Genomic DNA, 17,601 nt, shown 5'->3' on the forward strand with positions numbered 1-17,601 from the left:
TTTGTCAAGGATTATTTTGTGGGAGGGGCCATTTTGTCAAGGGCTATTTTGTAAGAGGCTGATTTACCAAGGGCTATTTTGTTACCAGACTGTTTTGTCAGGGCTTTTTTGTCGGGGCTATTTTGTCAGGGCTATTATGTTGGGGTGCCCCATATGGGTGTCTCTAGTGTTAGTGTGCACTAAAAATGCTAGCACCTACAGCACAACTTAGTAAACAGGGTCCTTGGCTTTTTGGCCAGGCTTTTCCTTCTTTTTATATAGCTCTTTGCTGATGGGGTGATCTGCTTACACTGGTTCCTACTCTAGTGTTTCCTGGGTTTTTCTTTTGTTTTTCTTGTTGATATTGTTGTTCTATCCATCCCCTTCCTGTTACTTTCTGCCCTAGTTTTAGGTATTGAGATTATTTTTGTTGATTGTATAATTTATTTATCTATTTATTTACATTTATACACAATAATATCTGAAACTGCCCTATGCTGTGTACAACCAAACACAAATTACTTCTAAAAATACAAAAACCTCAAACAGTACCTCCCACTTTACCACTATGCTGTCTACAGTTTCTCAGACATGCACCAAATATTTCAATAAACATAACTAGAGATATGCCAAATAGCATGTTCTACTATACAGCCAAATATGAATAATTAAAAATATTATTTGGTCGAATACGAATAACGGGCATTGAGCTTTAACATAACAAATAATAAAAGAAACAACGTGAAATCAGAGATCAGGTGTTTATTTCAGTAGGATTTAGCAAAGTATAGCCCCCAGATTATTCACATTCGAATTTAAATCACTATCCAGCTTATTTTCGAAAGTGATAGCCGGCTATCTTCTGACACAAATCGGGAGATGGCCAGCCATCTCCTAAAACTGGCCAAATCGGTATAATCGAAAGCCGATTTTTGGACACACTCGCCGGCATTCCGTCGCGGAGACAGCTAAACTTCAAGGGGGCGTGTTGGCAGGGTAGTGAAGGCGGGATGTGGGCGTGCTTACGAGATGGCCGGCTTCAGCTGATAATGGAAAAAAGAAAACCGGCGATGACGAGCATTTGGCCGGTTTTACTTGGTCTAGTTATTTTCACGACCAAGTCTCAAAAAGATGCCCAAACTGACAAGATGACCACCGGAAGGAGTCGGGGATGACCTCCCCATACTCCTCCAGTGGTCACCAACCCCCTCCCACCCAAAAAAAAAAACTCTAAAACATTTCCTTCCTAGGAGGGGAAGCCAGTCGGCCAGCTCGTAAAAAAAAAAAAAGGATCTTGCTGATCAGTTATGTTATGACTTACTTGTTCTGGAGTGCTGTATTTTGTGCTACTGTTTTGAGAAATGTTCAAGAAAGACTTCATACAAATTAAAAAAGTCCCTGCCGTTCATTTTCCCTTGATGGCCGTCCCTGACATGCACTTCCGTTAATAGCCGTCTTTCTCTCCAAAAGTGCACTTCTCTTAATGGCCGGCTTTCTCCCCAAACAGGGAAATCAAAACAGTTTTTGCTCACAGTTTTTTTAGTAGTAACAGTGGGATTTGAAGCAGCCACCTCTGCACTACAAGAGCCATGATGTAACCACTTGGCCACAGCTCCACTTACTTGGCTGTCCCTCCCTTTTGATTATACCCCTTCAGGTCTCTCTCAGCCAATCACAGTGTGTCAAGCTGTCTGTGAGTGGCTGAGAGAGACTTGGAGGGGTATAACCAAATGGGACGGACACCCAAGTAAGTGGAGCTGTGGCCAAGTGGTTACATCACTGGTCTTGTAATGCAGAGGTGGCTGCTTCAAATCCCACTGTTACTACAAAAAAAGCAGTGTGCAAAAACTTTTGATTTCCCTGTTCAGGGAGAAAGACGGCCATCAAGAGAAAATGCACAGCAGGGACTTTTTTCATTTGTATGAAGTCTTTCTTGAACATTTCTCAAAACAGTATCACAAAATACAGCACTCCAGAACAAGTAAGTCATAACATAACTGATCAGCAAGATCTAAACATACAGAAGTACCAGTGCACTATGAATGCTGGCCCCTCCCACGGCCAAATGCCTTGGATTTGGCCAGGTTTGAGATGGCCGGTTCCATTTTCCATTATCGCTGAAAAACAAAGTCGGCCATCTCAAACCCGGCGATCTGTGGCATTTGACCGGCCCCAACCGTATTATCGAAACAAAAGTTGTCCGTCCATCTTTTTCGATAATACGGTTCCGGCCAGCTGTTGCGGCGCCGCCAAAATAGATCGCCGGTGATCAATTTCACCGGCGCCGTTTGATTATGCCCCTCTATGTGGCCAATTATGAATAATATATTCAGGGCACTATTTGCGGCCAAATGAAATTAAATATGAATATTTGGTACAGCCCTAAACATAACAGTATAAAACCAGTTAGGAGGAACTGGACAACAAATCCACCTAACAACTTTAACATGATAAAAACAGATATCAAACACTAGGAAGAAAGTTATCAAATTACAATAAAAGGCAAGCTTTTATCTCACTTTATTTATCATAAGAGTAAGAGGAAGCCTTAGGGGTCAGATTCTATATATGGCACCTAAAAAATCTGTGCAGAACTAAGCATATTCTATAAGATTTAGGCGTGGTTTATAGAATACGCTTAGTCAATACCATAGCGCCTAAATCTATGTGCACTCATTTATGCCAATAAAAACCTGGTGTAAATCCACGCACGTAGATTTAGGTGCACTGACCCGTTTTCTGTCATTACGTGTGGAAATTTTGGAATGCCCACGAAACCAGGGGCGTAGCTACGTGGGGCCACGGGGGCCTGGGCCCCCGTAGATTTGGCCATAGACCCCCCCCCCAGCCGATGACCCTCTTGACCCCCCTCCCACCGCCAACCCTCTCCCACCACCGCCGTCACCGTCTGCTACCTTTGTTGGCGGGGTCCCCATCTCACACCACCGCCGTCACCGTCTGCTACCTTTGCTGGTGGGGTCCCCATCCCCCACCAGTGGAGGTCCTCTTCTTCCGGCGCAAGACTTTGTTCTGTTTCTGTGAGTCTGCAGGACGTCAGACTCACAGAAACAGAATGAAGCCTTGCACTGGAAGAAGAGGACCTCGGCTGGTGGGGGTTGGGGTCCTCCGCCAGCAAAGGTAGGCGACGGTGGTGGCGGGGGAGGGTTGGTGGCAGGGGAGTCAAAGTTGGTAGTGGCGGTGGGTCAAAAATGGCGGGGGGGGGGTTGGCGGCGCTGGGGGGGGGGTAAAATGTGCCCCCTCACCTCGGGCTCTGGACCCCCCTCCTGCCGAAGTCTGGCTACGCCCTTGCATGAAACGTCCATAAATATGCCCCTTTTAAACTACACGTCTTTATTCTGAACTGTGCGTTTTACAATTTAGGCGCAGTTCTTTATAGAATATGCTTAGCGATTTCTGTGCATAAACTGTGATAATTGCCAATTAGTGCTCATTATTGCTTGTTAAGTATTGTTAAAACTGCTGATTGGCTTGTTATGCCAATTAAGCTATGCACGTATTCTGCGTGGAAATCTAGCCACCATATATAGAATCTGCTCTTATATGGAAAGATCTCCTAGTGGTAATACTGCAAAACTACTACTGGGGGTCTCCAGTGCCATTTTGGATCCCACCACCAGCAGGACAGGAGTGACTGGTGATCTCTCCTGCCTGCCCCCTAGACCACCATGGATATTTTAAGGTAGTTGTGAGGGAAGGTCATGGGGGTACAGGAGTCTTTCTGGACCTGGGGATACCCTTTGGGATGGGGTGGCACACCTGGGAGTATGTGTATTAGGAACAGTAGTGGGAGGGGACCTTGATGGAGGAGCCAGTGCGGGGGACTAGTACTATAGTTGCTACCCCTTTAAAATATGGCTCATAAGCAATGGGCCTTAGTTTGGTGGCTTGCTGTTCCTGGGCATAAGATAACCCCTGCTATTACTTGACCATAATTTAAGGGTTTTAACGCTATTTTCGGTGGGCACCCAGTGTTCACGGTAAGTTGTGTTAAGGCATTTACATAGTAATGAGCTGCTTTACATATATTTCCATGTTTTGCATTTCACAATGTAACCTTCAGTGACTTAAATATCATCATGTTAGGGCAGGACAAACTGCGCTAGTGCCCGTAAAGTCATGTTAAGGCGCTAATAATGTGACATAAAGCGCTAACGTAGCTTCACAGCTTCCCCCTAAATTCTGTAAAACAGCATGGCTTTGCCTACTAGCCAGCCACAGCCCCAGACCAATTCAGCCCCTACCCAACTAGCCTGCAGTGTCAAACAATGCAACCTTAAGAAAGTTTGAACACCTGATCTAAAAAAATTTTTTAATTAAAAAAAGATTCTAGCTGAAGATATATGATGGAAAAATAAAACTACATAATGTGGGGGCAATGAAGAAAAATGCAGATCATCTGATAGATTCAAAATATGCACATTCTATAGATGGAGCAGAAAATAAATTTTCTTGCTGTGACAGAAAGGAATGTGAGGGAGTATAAAGGATAAACCAGGTGGATAAGGATTGGGGAATAGTGGTATGCAGAAAGCATTTTGACACTGGTTAGTAGATAGGACCTATTTTTGGATACCAAATATTTTTATCAGCTAGCCTGTCCAAACATTTATATATTTATTTGTTTGGCAAAAATGTATAATCCAGCAATCTGGAGGAAGGCCTCTGCTTTATGGGGTCCTTTTACTAAGCCAAGATAAAAAGTGGCCTGCGGTAGTGTAGGCACGTGTATTGGGTCAGTTTTTACCATGTCCACAAAAAAGGGCTTTTTTAATGGGGCGGAAAAATGGCATGTGGTAAAACTGAAACCAGCGTGTACCCAAAACCAGCCTGAGCCCTTAACGTCACCCATTGATCTACTGGTAAGGGTTCACGCGGGGGTGTGGTAGCCTGGCGGTAGTCTCATTTTGGCGTGTGTTGCACATGCATAGCACCTAACATGCCTTTGTAAAAGGGCCCCTGTACGAGGTATATAAATATATATCCATTACAAATAACACAGACTGAAACAACAATAAGAAACAATAAACCACAGGCTCTGCAGTTACCAGGTACCCTTGGCAAGCAGGATCCCCCATGTCATCCCAGACCCAGTCAGGAGATCAATATGTCCCCATAAAAAGAGCAAAGTTTTAAGCAAGTTATGGAACACTTTCATATTCCTTTCCTTTCTAAGGAGCTGGGGCAATGAATTCCACAGGATAGGTTTATACACAGAAAATGACCATGCCTGTGAAGACATAAACTTAACTTCCATTGGTGAAAGAGCCACCAGCAGTTGCTTATGTATAATTATGGTACAGCCAGAGACCCCCCCACTGGAATGGTGGCGGGCCCAGTCATAGAGCTCAGGCCATTACAGACCTTGGCTGAGTCAGAAATCTGATGGCTGACATAACTGGGAGCTTACTGGAAAAGTATGGCCTAGTTTGTAGCCCGGATTGAGGCCTAAATAAGCTAAATTAGGATAAGTTAGGTCAATAGATATGGAAACAAAATGGAGGATTTCTGCACAAAATGGAAGCCGTATCTGTAACAAAGTGGAACAAGTTGAGAAATGAGACTTTCCTGTGAGCAGGATTGTGGTCAGCCATGGTGTGAGAAAGGAAAGGTGTAGCTGGATGCAGGTCTTGCTTAAGATTTGTGGTCAAGCGAGCTAAAGACAAAACCATGTTAGCAAGATAGAAGCTACTCATTAGCATGAGCCAATCAGTGGTAACCATGACATTAGCATAGATCCAATCAGGTATATCTACTGTCATATTATCCATATCCTGAGGGCACCTATAAAAATCAGGGTATTTCCTAGTTTAAGTTAGAGAAAAGGGTTGCCACTCTCTCTCTCCAAGGGAAACCAATGTGTCCAACAGAATTGACAAATTACCTAATTGCTTTCCCTTGTAAAACCTCTAATTGGTAAAAGAAATTATAAAAGATTAGGAACTAATTAACACCTGTTTGCAGCTGGATTATTATATTCCTATAACTAATTGATTTTACGTGCCTGTTGTCAATCACTGATTTGACTTGTATCTTGGCAAATAAACTCCTCATTCCAAATGATGATTTGTGGGCTTCACTTAATGATGAAAGGATGTAAGTATAAATGCTTTTGCTGTATCAGGCTATCTTTCACTGCATTGTATAACTTGTAATCTAAATCCAGTTTGTCATAAGGCTGGTATCTTTTCCTTAGACCTAACGTCTCTCTTAGTGGCAATTCCTTTTAGAACTTCACAACTCCTTGATTACCCCAGTACTAGTGCTATTTAGAGATGGAGTCAGATTTAAGGTCACTTCAGCCTTCTTGGGGGTCTCTGGACCCCTAAATTTACAACACTTATCAGTGGATCACTATGAACAATTTAGAAAATACCTTTTTACTAACACTTTCAAATATATGGAAGCCTCTCTATGGATAACTCAAAACATCAGTGCTAAACCTTTGAATTTCACCCAGCTTTCAACAAGTAGCCAATGTTAGACTTTAAGATAAAGGGCTGCAGGAACATAATAGCAGCATCCTACAATCAAATGAACAGTTTTCTTCCTCTTTTCTGTTCTCATGATGAATTAAAACAAAAAAAAGCACACAAAGGTCTTCAAGACTGGGGCAATGAAGAAAATGTGTTCAGAATGTGTCATCCTTATATGGTGTGAAGCCCACCCAGCGCATCCCAGGATGCACTGGGCAGGGCTGGGCACCACCATTTTCGAGGTGGCGCAGCTGGAAGAGGAGGGAGTCTACTTCCCTCCTCCAACAAAGGTAGGGAGTGGGGAAGAGGGCTGCTAGACTACCAGGTCGGCGGGGCTTGATTCGCAGCCCACTGGGTCACCAGGTTTTTACTTGGGGGGATGCTACAAGGGGTTAGGAGGGCTGGAGACCCACCAGATTGCCAGCCCCCACGAACTTGTGTCGAGGGGGGGTCAAGGGGACTGGAGGTCTGCTGGACCTCCAGCCTCCATGTCGCTGGCTCGGTGTGGGGGTACTAGGCCACCAGGGCCATTCTGTTTGGGGTCTAGTGGTCCCACAGACCTCCAGCCCCTGTGTTTGACAGGTCTGGGCTTTTGACAGTCCAGACCTGTCAAACAAGTACGGGAGGATTGTGTCTGAGCACTGGGATCCTTGATCTGACCGTGTTTCTCTGAGAGGAACATGTTTCAAATCTTACCACATAGGTCTAGAAACTGCTCTAATCTTTTAAATCTTAAATAAAAGGATATGTTTTGTGTACTAGGACCAACTCTTCAAAACTACATAGGGGAGGTTTGCTGCTCCATGCAGAGAAGGAAGAGATGAGGACACTATTAAAAACCATATCAACAGCCTCAGTTGAGAATTTTCAGCCATCCAGCACTAATTGAAATAATCACTGTAAACTCTGATTTTTGTTGTTGTTGTTGTTGTTACATTACAGTACAGGTACCATTCATAGGCCGCTCAGACCAAAATAATTTAGATCAGAATGGCTTACAATAAAGAATAGGGACTACCCTAGGTCAACATATACTCAAAAGTTGATAAATATTCAGTACTAAAATGAACTGCTTGTAAATTTACCAAAGAGCCATATTTTTAATATTTTAGGATAATTCAAATAGCTAGTTTCAAGATGTATATTTTAACATGAGTTGCCATATTGCGTGAGACCGATGGTCCATCTACCCCAGTATCCTGTTTCCAAACAGTAACCAAGCCAGGTCACAGGTACCTGGCAGAAACCCAATTAGTAGCAACATTCCATACTACCAATCCCGGGGCAAGCACTGGCTTCTCCATGTCTGTCTCAATAGCAAACTATGGACTTTTCCTCCAGGAACTTGTCCAAATCTTTTTTAACTCAGATACACTAACCACTGTTACCACATCCATCCTACTTGTTCTACACCACTCAGGATTTTGTAGACCTCAATCATTTCTCCCCTCATCCATCTCTTTTCCAAGCTGAAGAGCCCTAACCTTTTTAGCCTTTCCTCATACAAGAGGAGTTCCATCCCCTTTATCATTTTGGTTGCTCTACTTTGATCCTTTACTAATTCTGCTATATATTTTTTGAGATACGGCGACCAGAACTGAACGCAATACTCAGGTGCGGTCGTGCTATGGAATGATATAGAGGCATTGTAGTATTTTCAGTCGTATTCACCATCCCTTTCCTGATCATTTATAGCATCCTGTTTGCTTATTCCACGAGCTTTAAGCTAAATATGCAAATAGCCGAGAAAATTCAGTTTTGTAAATCAAACTCTGAGAGGAAGGAAATTGGAGAGTCAAATAATGTGAAATCCATCGACTTTGGGATCCCTGCTGTCATATGTTCAACATCTTCATAATCCTTTAAATGGGCCCCCTCCCTCACTTCCACTGTAATGGAGATGGGTGGTGGTTACAAGAATATAAACTATAATTAAAGGCTTTGAAAGTCCCTGGAAGCTGATTGCATTTATAAGATAATTTAGCTATATGAGTCATAATATTTCTGAAAAAAAGGATGTGGATTTTTTTCTTGCCTTAAAACATATTCCTTGATTTTTAGCCATGCACATAATGTTTATGCTCGCTTGGATTATCTACTGTTATCTTATCAGATTTTATCCAATGCAGATAAAGTGTGTATTGATGTGCCCGCTGTGTCAGATCATGCCCCAGTCATAGTCACATTGACTTTCTTGAATGAGGATGCTGACTCTGAACTTTCTCTGATTTTTATCAAGACCCTGACTTTCATATTTATCTCAGGAATAAGTGGCAGGTGTATTAGTCCACCGACTCGCCTGCAGAAGTTGGTCCCGTGGTATATTGGGAGGTCTCTAAAGCTGATCTGAGGAGCCATATAATGGCTTATCAGGCCCACCTTAAGAGAATTTGAGAAGGGAAATTATTATTGAAGACTAAATAACTCCATGAACTGCGGAGAATGCATTTGTCTAGGCTAGCCCCCCCCCCCCCCCCCAAACAAAAATTAGTGGTGGTTCAAAAGGAAAACAATACTCTTTTGACTCAAAGAGCTGAAAAGCCAATTCTATAGGCTGTATAGAATGGGGGGAGGGGACAGGACTAGGAAACTCTTGGCCAATCTGGTCCCTCCCTCCCAAAAAAAGCAAATGATAACTAGTATTAAAGATGTGCAGGGCAAGCAACACATTGATATTAATCAGATTTCCTAACAGCTTTACAGTAAGGGGACTATAGATGAGGCTACCAGAGATTCCTTCTCTCTTACAACTTCCCCGTTTTAGCGATGACCAGGTTCAGGATCTTGGTAGGCCCACCAAATGTCTTAAATTGACTAAGGAAGTGGTTCCCAAACCTGGTCCTGGAGGCACCCCAGTCAGTCAGATTTTCAGGATATCCACAATTAATATTCATGAGAGAGATTTGTATTCCAAGAAGATAGTACCTGCAGATCTCTCTCATGAATATTCATTATGGATATCCTGAAAAACTGACTGGCTGGGGTACATTCAGGACCAGGTTTGGGAACCACTGGACTAAGGCACCCAGGCCCAAGGGAATGGGTCCCGAATATTATAAAATTCTGGGCAATTTGATGGTCCCCCCCAGGAATGTGTGTAATGGACTCCTGGAGGCTCAGTATCATGCAAGGCTCAATTTGACGCATTTGATTCTTCTTCCAAAACCTGAGAAAGACTTGGAGCAGCCAGGCTCTTACTATCCCATATCATTGCTTAATCAGGATGTTAAGATTTTGGCAGCAGTGCTGGTAGGGAGATTGGATACTTACCTCCCCTTGGTCATCCATGAAGATCAGGTAGGATTTGTCCCAGGCTGCTATGCATCCATGAATTTGTGTAACGTTATGATGGCCATGTATGATGATAAGGGCAAGTCTAGTCTACCCAAGTTGTTATTGCCAGCCTTGATATCGATAGTGTACTCTGGCCACACTGGTTTTGGGATTTGGATAAATTTGGGCTTCAGGGGAATTTTGTTACTTGAATCCAGGCTTTGTATACCAATCCACAAGCACAGTTGATCATCAACGGGAAATTGTCCCCTCCCCTAAATTTAATGTGAGGTGCATGTCAATGATGCCCCCTTGCCTCCCCTGCTTTTCCTTTTAGCTTTGGAGCCTCTGGCAGCGATGATCCAGCAAGATCTGGACATAAAGGGCGCATGGATTGGGGGCTCAGAAACTCAATTGAGTATGTTTGCTGATGATATATGCTCTTGTATGTGAACCGGGCACCTGTGAATTTAGCAACATTTTTGGATTTGGTGCTTCGGTTTGGCATTTTCTCGGATCTCTGAGTGAATTGTGACAAATCAGATGTCTTGCCGTTACAAGGCACAGGGGAGGAGAGCTGGCATTGGAGGCTCCTGATTAAACCTATTACCCATAACATTAAATATTTGGGTATTTAACTAAACCCATCACTATCAGTGATGTGCCAACGTAATATAGTAGTGAGCATTAATAAGATTAAATCTCTTTCCCACAAGTGGAGGGAGCTGCCTCCGTCCTTTATGGGGAGGATGGCCCTTGTCAAGATGGTTATGATTCCTGTTGCTTTATTCCTTACAAGTGCTCCCCATGTGGGTGCAGAGAAAGGAGGAGTGGCTTTAAAAACTATTTTCCATAAATTTCTTGTCTTGCTCAAGAAGCTTATTTTACAGTATTGAACCTCAGAGGATAGTCCTCCTGTAGACCTTTGGCATCAGAGGATCCATGAAGTTGCCACCCTTGAACTTTGGTGAAAATGGGAGAAGAAGAAATCACCTGAACAGAGCCAATATATGTATTTATGGTCTCAATATGCTGATAAGAACACTGCTTAGTGCTGGCCTTTGCCCCAGCTGTGAGGAAGTCAATGTCATCATCATCTTTGGGGTTCTAAGGAATGTGACTGAGGGACTGAGTGAGGTGTGGTTGGAATCGAACATTTGTTGGGACTTTGGATGCTTAACTAGGTGGATGTGTTAGGGGGGTTTGAGTGTTTCTATGGTTGGTTGTTCTATCTATTAAAATAGTGTGTTGCTACATTGTATGGGGCTTTATTTTTGAGCCCTGAAGGAAGACAGTCTTGCTTCTGTTATCTTACATGCACTGTTAGGTTGCATGGTGCATCTCCTGGCTGGGAGTGCACTGTCTTTCTCTCCTTGGTATTGTATTTGTTGAGTGCCTCACTATCCAGCTTATTTTCGAAAGAGAAAAACGCCTATAGTGCGACCTAAATTGGGAGATAGACGTTTGTCTCGCAAAGGCGCCCAAATCGGTATAATCGAAAGCCGATTTTGGGCGTTTCCAACTGCACTCCATCGCGGAAATGAATAAAGTTGACAGGGCGTGGCGGAGGCGTGGCGGAGACGGAACTGGGGCGTGGTTATCAGCCGAGGAGAGATGGGCATCTTTAGCTGATAATCGAAAAAAAAAAGGCGTTTTACCGCGATTTTGGGTCACTTTTTTTTTACCCTTTTTTTTCACGAACAAGTCCCAAAAAAGTGCTCCAACTGCCCAGATGACCACTGGAGGGAATCGGGGATGACCTCCCCAGACTCCCCCAGTGGTCACTAACCCCCTCCCACCAAAAAACCCCCACTTTACAAACTTTTTTTCCAGCCTGTATGCCAGCCTCAAATGCCGTACCCACCTCCATGACAGCAGAATGTGTTTGATCCTGTCACAGCCTTTCCCTGGGTCAGATGTGGCTCTCGGGTGCAGTACAGGGTCACATCAGCATTGCATTGTGGTGGGTGTAGGGTATTGGGCTCCGTGATTTCATTAGCTTGTGTTACAGTCTCACGATGTTGGTAGTTGGTAGGCTCTTCTCCCATGGTGCTTTCCCCCCTGCCTACTGGGTCAGAGTGTGCACTGTTGTGTTTCCTGTTGTAGTCCATGCGGTAGTGGCCATTTTTGTAAGCCAGTTTTAGTTCCCTTCCTGTGTTAGCCACGTTACAGAACTTAGTTCTTCCCTTCAATGTGGCTGAAAGAGGGCATTGTACAGCATTCTGCCAGCTCTGACCTACTGTTCATCTCAGTACCAGGGAGACTCGTTGCCAGTGGGGCACAACCTCTGATCTGCAGTTAACTATGAGTAAAGGCAGTTATTCCAATAAAGGACGTTTTCGGAGAGATTAGTCTTCAGGTGTCAACTGGTGTGCCAATGTTATATAGCAGCAACCAGTCCTAGAGGCCTGCGTGTATGCAGGTCTCTGGAGCACTTTCAGTGGGTACGGCAGCGCACTTCAGCCAAGTGGCCCCAGGCCCATCCCTCCCCACCTGTAACACTTGTGCTGGTAAATGGGAGGCCTCCAAAACCCACTGTACCCACATGTAGGTGCCCCCTTCACCCCTAAGAGCTATGGTAGTGTTGTACATTTGTGGGTAGTGGGTTTTGGGGGAGGGGGTTGGGAGCTCAGCACCCGTGGTAAGGGAGCTATGCATGTGGGAGCTTTTTCTGAAGTCCACCGCACTGACCTAGGGTGCCCAGTTGGTGTCCTGACATATCATGGGGGCTAGTGAACTACCAATCCTGGCCCCTCCCACAACCAAATGGCTCGGATTAGGACGTTTTTGAGCTGGGCATTTTTAGTTTCCATTATTGCTAAAAAAAAAAACAAATGCCCAGCTCAAAAACGTCCAGTTTTTCGAAAATACGGTTCGGCCCGCCCCTTCACAGACCAGTTCTCAGAGATAAACGCCCATGGAGATAGGCGTTTCCGTTCGATTATACCCCTCTATGGCTCCCATGATTCATGTTTGTGAGCTTTTGGTTCCTTTTATTTGACTACTAGTAAAAAAGGCCCGTTTCTGACACAAATGAAACGGGCGCTAGCAAGGTTTTCCTTGGAGTGTGTATGTTTGAGAGAGTGTATGTGAGAGTGACTGTGTGTGAGAGAGAGAGTGAATGTGTAAGTATGTGTGTGTGTGTGAGAGAGAGAGAGTGAGTCTGGGTGCAAGTGTGTCTGTGACAGGGGCGTAGCCAGACAGCAGATTTTGGGTGGGCCTAGGCAAGAAGTGGGTGGGCACCAAATGTTCTCTCCCCCACCCCCACACCAAAAAATATCTCAGATGGTGGGAAAATGCTTCTCTCCAGTCTCCACCTTGGTAGTCTGCAGCAGGCATGCACTGAAAACTGAGCATGCGAAGGTGCCAGTATTGTGGAGAGCAGCATTTTCATTACCATGTGCTACTGTTGAATGGGCCTGAGCCCTAAGTAGCCCACCTGTGGCTACGCCACTGGTCTGTGAGAGAGAGAGTGTGTGTGAGAGAAAGAGAGAGTGTGTGCAAGTGCATATGTGAGACACAGTGTGAGAGAGAGAGTGTGTTTCACACAGATACAGTGTGTGCGAGAGAGTGTGTGTGAGACACAGACTCTCTGTGAGACTGAGTGTATGAGACCAAGAGAGTGTGTGAGTGATTGTGTGACACATAGAGAGTGAATGTGATACAGTAGTTGACAGTGTTAATTTGCAATCTTTTATCTGATTTTTATTTAAGGATATCTGGTCTACTATGGTCTATTGCAACCTCGCTATTGGGATACCCTATCTTCCCTGTTTTGGTGATATCTTTGAAAGATACTTTGTTCCAAACCATGTGTTTTTGAATGACTGCAGGCCTTCCCCCAGGTTCTAGTTTAAAAGCTGCTCTATCTCCTTTTTAAATGCCGGTGCCAGCAGCCTGGTCCCACTCTAGTAAAGGTGGAGCCCATCCTTTCGGAATAGGCTCCCCCTTCCCCAGAATGTTGCCCAGTTCCTTATAAATATAAAACGCTCCTCCCTGCACCATCACCTCATCCACAAATTGAGACTCTGGAGCTCTGCCTGTCTCTTGAGCCCTTTGCGTGGAATGGGTAGCACTTCAGAAATGCTACCCTAGAGGTTCTGGATTTGAGCTTTCTATCTGAGCCTAAATTTGGCTTCCAGAACCTCTCTCCAAGATTTTCCTTGTCACTGGTATCCACATTTACCGAGACAACCGGCCCCAACCGTATTATCGAAACGTAAGATGGCCGCCCATCTTGTTCGATAATACGGTTGGCTCCGCCCCTTCCCGGAGCCGTCCCCGGAGATGGCCACCCTTATAGATGGGCAGCCCCGTTCGATTATGCCCCTCCACGATAGACAACTGAACTACAAAGAACAATTTTGGTTATTTTCTCTGAGCACAGTGAGTTCTGTGGCATTAAATGCGGAATTAGAATGGATAGATTAGTTTGAAATTTGTATGTTCTGATTGACAAAGCGGGATCAGCTGATGATATAAGGAAGTAGAGAGTCACACTGCCGCCATCTTGACAGCATTAAGGAGACAGTTTGTCTACATGATGGGTCTGGCAAAGATATTGGTATTGATTTTTTCAATTTAATGTTTTTTTTAAATGCTTTTTTGACCTGTTCGAAATATAACATTTGAATATAATGTCTTTTTTTATAGGGTTTTTCCTTGAAGCAGCATATAGCGAGAGATGATTTTATGTCAGAAGGATCAACCCCCAGCTGACACAATCAGATAAGTTTAAATTACATCTTTTGTAAATTTTCAATAAGAGATTGAAGTATTTTCATTAAAAAAATTTTTTTTTAAGTTTAAAAAGAACCAACGATAATAAGGGAGATTAATTCTTGATGGAATAAGAAATTCACAGCCATCCACTGAGGTCTGGAAGACCTTGAGGGGCATTTTCAAATGGGGACGCCCATCTCCATGGCCGGCCATCTCCAGGGCCAGCACCACGAAGGGGTGGAGCCAACCGTATTTTTCAAAAAGATAGCCGTTCATCTTTTTTTTTCGATAATACGGTTTGGGCCGCCCAAATGTCAGAGATGGCCGGGTTTGAGATGGCCGGCCTCGGTTTTTGCCCATAATGGAAACCGAAGCCGGCTATCTCAAACCCGGCCAAATCCAAGGCATTTGGTAGTGGGAGGGGCCAGGATTCGTAGTGCACTTGTCCCCCTCACATGCCAGAATACCAACCGGGCACCCTAGGGGGGCACTTCTAAAAAGTTAAAAACAAAAATAGCTCCCAGGTGTATAGCTCCCTTACCTTGGGTGCTGAGCCCCCCAAAACCCACTCCTCACAACTATACACCACTACCATAGCCCTAAGGGGTGAAGGATGGCACCTACATGTGAGTACAGTGGGTTTCGGGTGGGTTTTGAAGGGCTCCCATTTTCCACCACAAGTGTAACAGGTAGGGGGGGATGGGCCTGAGTCCGCCTGCCTGAAGTCCACTGCACCCACTAAGACTGTTCCAGGGACCTGTATACTGCTGCGATGGACCTGAGTATGACATTTGAGGCTGGCATAGAGGCTGGCAAAAAAAGTGGGTGGGAGGAGGTTGGTGACCACTGGGGGAGTCAGGGGAGGTGATCCCTGATTCCCTCCGGTGGTCATCTGGTCAGTTCGGGCACTTTTTTAGGACTTGGACCTGAAAAAAAAGGGACCAAATAAAGCGGACCAAATTCTCGCCAGGGACGCCCTTCTTTTTTCCATTATCGAGTGAAACTGTCCATCTCAACGCACGCCCACATCCTGCCTTCGGTACCGTGCTGACACACCCCCTTGAAGTTTCGCCGGCCTCGCAACGGAACGCAGTTGAAGCCAGCCAAAATCGGCTTTCGATTATACCGATTTGGCCGGCTTCAGGAAATGGCCGGCCATCTCCCAATTTGTGTCGGAAGATGGCCGGCGATCTCCTTCAAAAATAAGCTAGCTTGTATTATCAGGCCTTTATAAAATAAGCACCTTTTTAAATTTCTCACATGTTATAAAATCAGGCCCATAAAGACCAATGAAATAATTTTTATTTGGGTGAGAATTAGCATCCAGTGCAAATCATGTAGCACAGATATAATATGAGAGCACCATTTAGTGCCTGTTAACAATCTAGCTGCTGCATTTTACACAAGCTGGAGTCTATGAATGCTCCCCTGAGGCAAACCTGAACACAACAAATAGTAGTAATCAGTTATGGAGATTAGAAATGCCTGAATAGCTGTAGCAAGTGCAGAACAGAGGTGAATGGTGAAAGTCGCCTCCAACATTGTTGATGCATGAAAGCAATTAGTTAATAGTGACTTAACTTTTCAGGAAAATATTATATTCCTTGTTCAAGTTATTGTTTTACTTTACCAAGGCCTTTTCTAGATTCTTAGGCGAAGAAAGAGATGTTTTATTGCTTTACATTATATTTGTGGTGCTATGACGTACTCTTTCCTAATTGTCTTTCAGTATTCTTCCAGCTGTGTATAGATTGTTTTGTTTTGGGTTTTATCCTGCATTGATGTTTTTATTTATACTTTTATTGTGCTGATCTGTTTTTAGGGCCTTGTTTGCCAAACCACGCTAGCAATTCTCATGAGGCAATGCCAACGAAGCCCATTCAAAGTTGGGCTTTGTCAGCATTGCTGCACCAGAAATCGCTAATGCGGTTTAGTAAAAAAGGCCCTTAGTGTTTTATTTCAGTTTGTGATTTGTTTTTATGTTCTTGGTTGTTAGACATTTTTTGATGTTTTACAATGTTATTTTATTTGACTCGATGTTAATATGAAATTCCTGTTTATTTTAATGTGCCTATGTGATATTATTCTTCTATGCCTTGAGCATCCCCTTTGCTTTTGTTAATCATCTTCTCACTCTCAATAGCTGTTGCTTCAGCCACTGTCTCCCTCCTTACTGGGCTCAGATACAAAGCTACTCTCCTCCTGTACCAGACCGGAAAATGACACTACTGCCTCTTTCCCTGTCAGGTACTAGCTAAATGTTGCTGCTTCCATCCATGTCAGGCCCTTCTTCCACTAGTCTAGACTGGAAATATTATTATTATTATTTATTGCATTTGTATCCCACATTTTCCCACCTCTTTGCAGACTCAATGTGACTTACAATACATGAATGGTGGAAATATATTAGAAAATAAACAGTGTTACAGAAGTATCTTGGTCAACATGATAATGATAAAACATGATAGTAATGTTACAAGCAGATATTGTAAGAAGTCCTGAATATATGTGGAGGAGTTGTGTGCATTCACATTGGTTGATCTTTGTGGTATGCCTTGTTAAAGAGATGGGTCTTCAGTAGTTTGCAGAAGCTCGTTAGTTCGTGGATCATTTTTAAGTTACTACTACTACTTAACATTTCTAAAACACTACTAGGGTTACGCAGCGCTGTACAATTTAACATAGAGGGACAGTCCCTGCTCAAAGAGCTTACAATCTAAAAGACAAGTGAACGGTCAGTCCGATAGGGGCAGTCAAATTGGGGCCGTCTGGATTTACTGAACGGTAGGAGTTAGGTGCCGAACGCAGCATTGAAGAGGTGGTATTTAAGCAAAGAAGATGGACAGGGAGGGGGCTTGGCGTATGGGCTCAGGAAGGTTGTTCCAAGCATAGAGTGAGGTGAGGCAGAATGAGCAGAGCCTGGAGTTGGCAGTGGTGGAGAAGGGTACTGAGAGGAGGGATTTGTCCTGTGAATGGAGGTTTCGGGCGGGAACGTAAGGGGAGATGAGGGTAGAAAGGAAGTGAGGGGCAGCAGACTGAGTGCATTTGTAGGTAAGAAGGAGAAGCTTGAATTGAATGCGGTATCTGATCGGAAGCCAGTGAAGTGACCTGAGGAGAGGGGTGATATGAGTAT

The sequence above is a fragment of the Microcaecilia unicolor genome, chromosome 3 (genome assembly GCF_901765095.1).
Source record: "Microcaecilia unicolor chromosome 3, aMicUni1.1, whole genome shotgun sequence".
NCBI classification, from domain to species: Eukaryota; Metazoa; Chordata; class Amphibia; order Gymnophiona; family Siphonopidae; genus Microcaecilia; species Microcaecilia unicolor.